The sequence below is a fragment of the Micrasema longulum genome, unplaced genomic scaffold (assembly GCF_059751315.1).
Source record: "Micrasema longulum isolate JH-2025_06_02 unplaced genomic scaffold, ASM5975131v1 h1tg001166l, whole genome shotgun sequence".
NCBI classification, from domain to species: domain Eukaryota; kingdom Metazoa; phylum Arthropoda; class Insecta; order Trichoptera; family Brachycentridae; genus Micrasema; species Micrasema longulum.
In genome coordinates, this window is record NW_028278353.1 from 412,146 (window position 1) to 420,047 (window position 7,902).

The window sequence follows — 7,902 nt, forward strand, 5'->3', positions numbered from 1 at the left end:
AGTAATTGGATAATAAAATTTAAAAGTAAAAAATACAATTATATAAATATATATATATATAAAATACATTAATTTGTTTTTAACCACTAGATTTAGAATGTCCAATTACTGTGGCATGTCCAATTACTAAAGCACCCACCCTATTTATAAAAGGTAACGCAAAATCTTATACAGATACCATAAAATCATTGAAAAAACACACTAAAAAATATTTCCCATTAGATCATCATCATTACTTTTTCCGCACCCTACTTGTGCATAGGGCACTGCATAGATTAACCAAACGCAGCGTATTTCGATCATCTGTTACATACAGGTGTTGAACAACGAAATATTGCAATTTGAACAACCTTTAAAATCAATATTTCACGTCCACCCTGCCAGGAATTGAACTTAGGACCTCAAGAATAGTAGGCAACAGGCGAGGCGGACTTATCTCCACTAGATTTCCTTTTACAGTATTTTTACCTTAGAGCGGTTTTTGATCTGAAAACACTCCTTTAGGGTTCTGGTTCAGTTTCAAATGCAGAACTGTATTCGTCATCCCCCTGAACACAGATATTTGCATTAGATACTTTTATTATTTTTGATTTTTAAAATTGGAATATAAACTTCATTAAAAATACCGTATCCTTAACATTATTTCTTAAAAAGAGTTTGCTTTCAAAGCAAAACACCGTATATTTAAATATATAATTTAGCTGCTTATTTACGTATTTTTAAACAAGACATTGCGTTTGTATTTTTATATGTTATTTAACGTTTTTTGTAAACGTCCGTTAGTAAACCGCAAATTTTTTATTTTATGTTTGGCTTCAAAAACGTAACATAGACATCTTATATTATTTCAACGTGAGAAACAAAAACGAAAAGGAGTACGTTAAGAAAAGATTCATGGACCTTTTCATTTCCTTGGCGATAAATCAATCACGGAGAAATCAGCATGCATTCACTACACTCCCTCTGTCCCTTCTAAACCAGATTTATCCCCAAATTCCCTTTTATACCTCCGTAATGATTTTTCCCAACGTTTTGATGTTTCCATGCGGCCCTGTTTAGAAACATGACAGCCCGGATATTGAATGAAATGTCTTCTGATATGTTTCCTCCCGTTTTGACGACTTATTTCATAAGTCGGTCCCAAAAAGCCTCTATCTATCCTCCGACAATATCCGCATCCTTTATCAGACTGGAATACAAGTAATTTAATATCACAAAAGGGTGAAGCAAACTTATCGACCTTTGTTTTACTTTCGTTGACACGATGTTCTTCCTGTGTTTACATGGTTTCATCATTTTATCAAGGAAGATAAACTGTTATTGGTCTAATTTATTCACGGGAATACCCAAGGAAAAAACTGGCATAAACCTATTTTTAAAAAGCGGCTACAACGAAACACGTGTAAGTTTATTCATATAATCTATTGGGTTCAAACATAAAGGGTATGACATAGCGATCGTCTAGTTTATTATTTAGACATCTTAAACAAGAACACCTTAGTGGGAATAGATTTCTGTAAACGAATATAATACAAGTAATCACAGTTTTTGATACAATTGCAATGAAGAAGTTTAGTGGTTTAAAAAAAAAAGTTAAGATCACACTTATAAGCCAAAAAATTTAATGTATCGTATTATCAGCGCTATGGTTTTTTGAAGTTCTGTATTTCTGAAATTACTCCGCGTGTGACGTCTTAAGTTCCCTTTCGCGTCTTATTTATCAGTTCTGCCGATTGGTCTGTTGACGGTAAGTAAACCAGGAATCTTAAACGATTCTCTTATCTTTGGTCGATTCAAACAAACAAGTGACGTCATTCAAAGTAGTTCTTTTTTATTAAAATATTTAAAAAAAAAACATTTTTAAGAAACTTTGCCGTATGATTTAATGCTATAATTTTTACCGCGCGTAAGAAAAAAAAATTTGTATCCAATTTCCCGTAGAGTTAAAGTTCGTCTTTGCAATATAGTAAACAGGAAGAATGACAATTTATACTTCATTTTCCCTTTTTCTGAAATCAATATATATTTCCTGACTCTAAACAACTATAAATAAAATGCCAGTACCTTAATTGCAAATATTCATTATAATTTAATCAAACTGTACAATGTTATAATGGCTGTAGTTTCTATGTGTTTATGTTTTTCCTTTTTTAAAAAAAAATGTTATTACTATTTTATTTTATTTTTACATCTGAGTATGTTTTTCATTCTTTATTTCCATTCTTAATTCTTAATTACTCTTACAAGTTTTCTTCATTTTTAATATTATTTCCATTTGTAAATACTCACTACAAACTACAAACCTTAAAATATTTTTTTTTTTCACTTAAATTTAAATTTTTAAACAACTTTCATTTATGTTTTCTTTTTCCTTCTCTTTTTTATACTTTCATAATTAACATTAGATTTAATTGCTTTTTAATATGGAAACTTCACTGGTCCATTAGAATTAAGTCCAATTGTGTAAAATATTAAACTTTGTAACTGTACTGTATGTTTCCTGAATAAAAGAAAATAATAAAAAAAAAAAAAAAAAATAAAAAAAAAAAAAATATTTTTTATAAATAAAAGACTAATGTCCGTTTTATTAAATATATGCCAATTGGCCGGAGGTTGATGGAACATATTATTTCGAACGCTCTTTTTTACTCTAGTTATATACCTCAATAGCCTGAGACAAGTGACATGCATTTAATAGGTACCATAATGATAATATCAATAAATGCTGTTCTGTACTAAACAGGTAACATTAAAAAGATATTGTTACAAGTTAGTTTAGATTTTGCGGCCGCTGCCACGTCGCGTTGGGTGGAGTGTCTTTAATTATTGTTCTATTGTTTTTCCTTGTAAACAAGTACGACTTTTTAACAAATCATCACTGCTTTCGAGATATGTTTTTCTAATATAATTGCGCGTGTGATGAGGTACTAGCGTGCAACAAAAGTGATATTTAAGTATTTCAATGGATATTCAGTTTCTTCGTGTATTTTTTCCTGAGAGGAACAATACAGTTTCATTATTTCTCGCCTAGAGTATCAAGTAACAAGACTTCTATAAGGTAGGAAGTATTTTACTTTCTTACGTTTTCAGCACAAAATACCGTATTAATCTCGCAATAGCGCAAATGGTAACATGATGGGAAATCAAATCTAGAATATAACAATTACCATCCACTAATCCTAGAATTGTTTCCAATATTTTTTTATGAATAAAATAACGAACACGGCAATAATCGGAAAGCGCATTATAGCGCCCTCGAATAAAAAAAACATGACGTGGCGTCGTTAATAAAATACACATATTTTTTACAGCATAAAGTGAATATCGTGAACATTCATTAATATATTTCTAGGGATAGTAACACACTCTTAAAATATTTTTATTCTCTATCCTTTTTTATGAATAAATAATGTAAATAAAATAATTTTTACATTGCCAAATGGCAATTTCTTCCAACTGACCAATAAAATAAAAGTTTCTTTTTTGTAATTCAAGTCGGTCATACGGTCCATGAACAGCATTGATGGTTTGTATTCCCATTAAATGTATTTGTATGATATTATACTAACACGAAATGTACGTTTTACATACAATTTTTAAGTAAAGTTTGACAGTTGAAACGTATTGAAAATGTTTTTAAAATAAACCATCACATCTGACGAAGATACCCTATATAAATTTGCTTGTATATTTTGATAAAATCATATATAGTTTACTTTAATATTTACATTTTTATTTCTTCAATATTGTTTTTTATTTATAGGAAAAATATTCGTAAACCATATTTGCCGCAACAAATCGGTTTCTTAGAACAGGCATTTGCCCATATAGGAACCGATTGCAACATTAGGCGTATTAATATTTCTGGCTTGCCGACCCTTCATATATTGAGCCTACTCCTAGTACTAGCAGAATTTGCCAGAGTGTTTTTTGTGCCATTTTGTAACATTGTATGTATAAACTAATAAATAAAAAAAAATAAAAAAAACATTATTAAAAAATATAACCATTGTATGAATTCCATAATGTGTTTTGATTTTATGACGAATATATTATGATGAAGATAACGCAATTTCATGCACTCCAAATTCGAATTTTCTCAGAGATAAGGATCGATAAAAAGTAACACTTTCAAATAATATTGATGGGTTTTTTAGAAATATATTTTTTTAAATGTATTGATTTAAATTTTGTAAAGATGTTTATTAACTCCAAATACTTGACTAAGTTAGAGGATATTAACATTTTCATAGTGACTTTTATAAAACGATTGCAAAAAGTAAACAAGATTTCAACAAATGAACGTATGAACGTGTAAAGTATGTCTAAAAAACATTAAAAAGGATATCATTAAATATCCTTTACAGCATTTATTTTTAAAGCAACAGCGTTAAGTTTTGAGTGTAGTATTGGATTGATACCAGGTCCCAGTTTATTGGTTTTGGGGAAAGAAAATCCGATTAAAGTCCCACGTGAATTTTCTCTGCGCTAAATTAATTTTATATTAAAATTAGGAAAAAAATACGAAATAGCATCAGAGTTTCACCCCGGGCGTGGTAGGCAGTAAGAATCATATTTGCGTAAAACCTTAAATTGATGACGTCATAAGGCGTATTACACGATTATGTCGTCACAACGGAAGGCCTATTACATGAGCGGTTGCATCTACCCCCTCTATTTTCCTCCACCGCTCTTTCTCTGCCCTCCCTCCCTCCTCTTCTACTCACCACCTTTAGAAAGCCGACCTAGCGCCTCCATTGCCCTCGCCCCAACCCCCTGCCCTCGCCCCCTGTTGGTAGTGATATTATATCCTCGTACTTAACCCAGAGAATGAAGCCACTTACTACCTACTGGAATTATGTAATAATCTCAGTGCAATTGACATGGGTTTAATAATGAACCACCTTCATAAAGATTACGCTTTTGTCAAAGTTATTTCCCTGTTCAACTAATTAATAGAAAAACAAACATTAAAATTATGTTTGAAACGTATTTTAACAAACCAAAACTTGAACATAGAGTTAAGTGTAGTCATTTACCAACATAGTATACTGCCGTCATAAGAAAGAAGGACGCATCTAACATTTTTTGAAAATGAGTTAAATACATATTCGGAATCAGAAAAAATACGCATCTACTAAAAATACATCTATTTTCCTAAAATAACCACAACCCTATTATTTTCACTAATAAATGAGACTAAACTGCAAAAATTCTTGAAGATCACTAAATAAAAAAGGCTGTTCTGACTTATATAATTATTAAAGAGTGATTATAATACTTATTTTTCCTTCTATTCCGTTTTTAAAAACATCCGAAATGAATGTACCTACTCGTTTTCAATTAAATTTAAGATCTGCCGGTAATTTTGAAGTAAATTGATTATTACGTTGGCGTTCGAAAAACAGTAAATGGCCAGTAAAGTCTATTTTATTTAGTTGAGTAAAATCGATTGGCATATTAACACTAAAAAAGAAAGACGTTTACTTAATTACCAAATAAAAAGGGCGTTTCTAGCTAGAAACGTCTTTTCATTGGAGTAAAACATATTTTCTTGTATTTTTTTTACTAAAAAGAAGATGAAAATGTAAATTTTTAAATATATAACGTAAAATGTACTAAAATTAAAATATATATTACGTTAGGGCAAACCATAATACATAATGTCGCATAATAATATACTTAATTTTTGTAGTATTTTTCACACAGCGAATTTTTCAATCTCCGAGTTACAAAATATTTATTTTCTCTGTTTTTAGTTTTAAGTAGAATTGTCCTTCTTTCTTATGATGGCAGTATGGAAAAGTATTGAAAAACAATAAAAGCTTTGCTTTGCTTAAAAAAAAAAAAATTTCTTAATATTCTTTAATAATGGTTTTATTTACCAAAAAATATTGCAAACAATGCATGTGGAATTTTTTTATTGACGAATAACTGCATTTTTTTTTAAGAATGTATCTTTGTGGAATCACTTATTAAAAAATAATAAAATCACGGAAGTGGACGATAAATAATAGGTGCTACCGTAAATAATGAATTATTTCGATAGTGATGGTAAATATTAGGTACCCAAATGTACCCTGCTCGTTAGAATTGTCATCTCTCCTAAACACACCTGAATAATTGACGATTAAACTTGATGGGGACCAATCCAACAGATGTTGTATCCACAGATGTGCTACGTAAATAATTATGTCCCATAATTAATATTTATTAACTAATAACAATATATGCATGATTGTAAATGCAATTAATAAAACCACAAGCTACGCTTAAGCCCTGTATCCGATTACCTATTTGTCAATGTTTATAAACTCGAATTGTGTTTGCAAAATTAAAAACGTCACATTGTCACATGATTTTGATCAGATAATATAAATATTTTTTGACAAAGCTTTAATTTATACTCATCACTATCACGAATTAAAGCTGAAAGCATTGATCTGGCTATTTGCTTATAATCCCCTGTAATTTATTTAAAAACATTTAAATACGTTTTATTGTAAACGAAATCCAAAATTATTTGATAAAACTTACTTTTTTAAAATATTTTCTTAACATAAAACTCATTATTTAGTAATTACGTTTATTACGTTACGTCATAAAAATATGTTTTGTACTATAATGAGGAAACCAAGAATGTTTTATGCTGATGATGCGTGCTTCTTGCTACCAACAAAACAGACAGGCACTTTTTGATAATAAAGGTTTACGGTGTATGCAAAGGGAGTGATTTTCTGATTATTGATAAAACAATAGTGATGGTTTTTGAAAGGGATAATAGTCATTCTCTATTTATTTTTATGGACCTTTATTAATTTATTTTTGTAATCGTTCTTATAAAATAGTTTGTAAAGATCCTGGTTGTGGTTCCGTGGCTAGTGTCGCGGATTACGGATCAGAGATCCGAAATTTTAACCTCCTCTCTACCAAAACTTGATTCCTCATTTCTGATAGTGATTTACTAACAACTAGTTGAATAGTCCCCAAAATTAATAACACGAACGTAAATATTTTTACTCTTTTGTGTTTTTTCAGGTTTTCATAATAAAAAAAAGCAGTAAAGGCACAGGCCAAGAAAAAAACTATGATCAAATAAAAGCCAAGCAAATTTATTCCGAAATTGCGAAAACTTTACACAGAAATTTGTAAAATGCTATTAAGAGTCCAAAATATATATTAAAACGTTCATAACATGTTGTTTTTGTGAATGTTTCAATTGTTTTGTAGAAGTTTCAGCATGTTCCACAATTGTTAGAGCTTTTGGAATGTAACAATGTGTAAAACATTATTTCCATCGTTGATACAAATAACTTTACAACTTGTGCACAGAGAGGTTTTATTAAATGGGAAAGCACTTCTGGGCGCGGTGAATTGTCACGACAAACGCGAATGAGAGAAAAATTGTGTTTAAACCGTTAAAAAACAACATCAAAATGACAATTAAAAAGATTTAGATCAACACTGAAATCAAATTAAAAATCACGGTTGCCATCAATTCATCATTATTTCCCTATCCACACACAGCGGTACATATAGCGCACTGCATTTTTACTCAAATTACAGCGTATCTGGATCATTTTTTGTTCTGTAAAAGGTAATTCTTAATCTTACGCTTCAGGTGCCAGTCCAGAAACAACGAAATATTACAGTGAAAGCGCCCACCCCTTTCCCGAATTGGTTCATATAAACTATTGTCTTCCTTCAGTTTCGTATTTTTACTATCGATAAAAAAAAATTAGCAAAAATTTTTTTTTTTTTTTACAATTTGTAATCAAATACACATACACACGGTTATTAATTCTCCGTATTTTAAAGTAGTGAAACGGTATTCGTTTAAAGATATTATATAAAATTTTGAATTACCGAAAGTTTTCTTACGAGATTGCGTGTATTAAATAA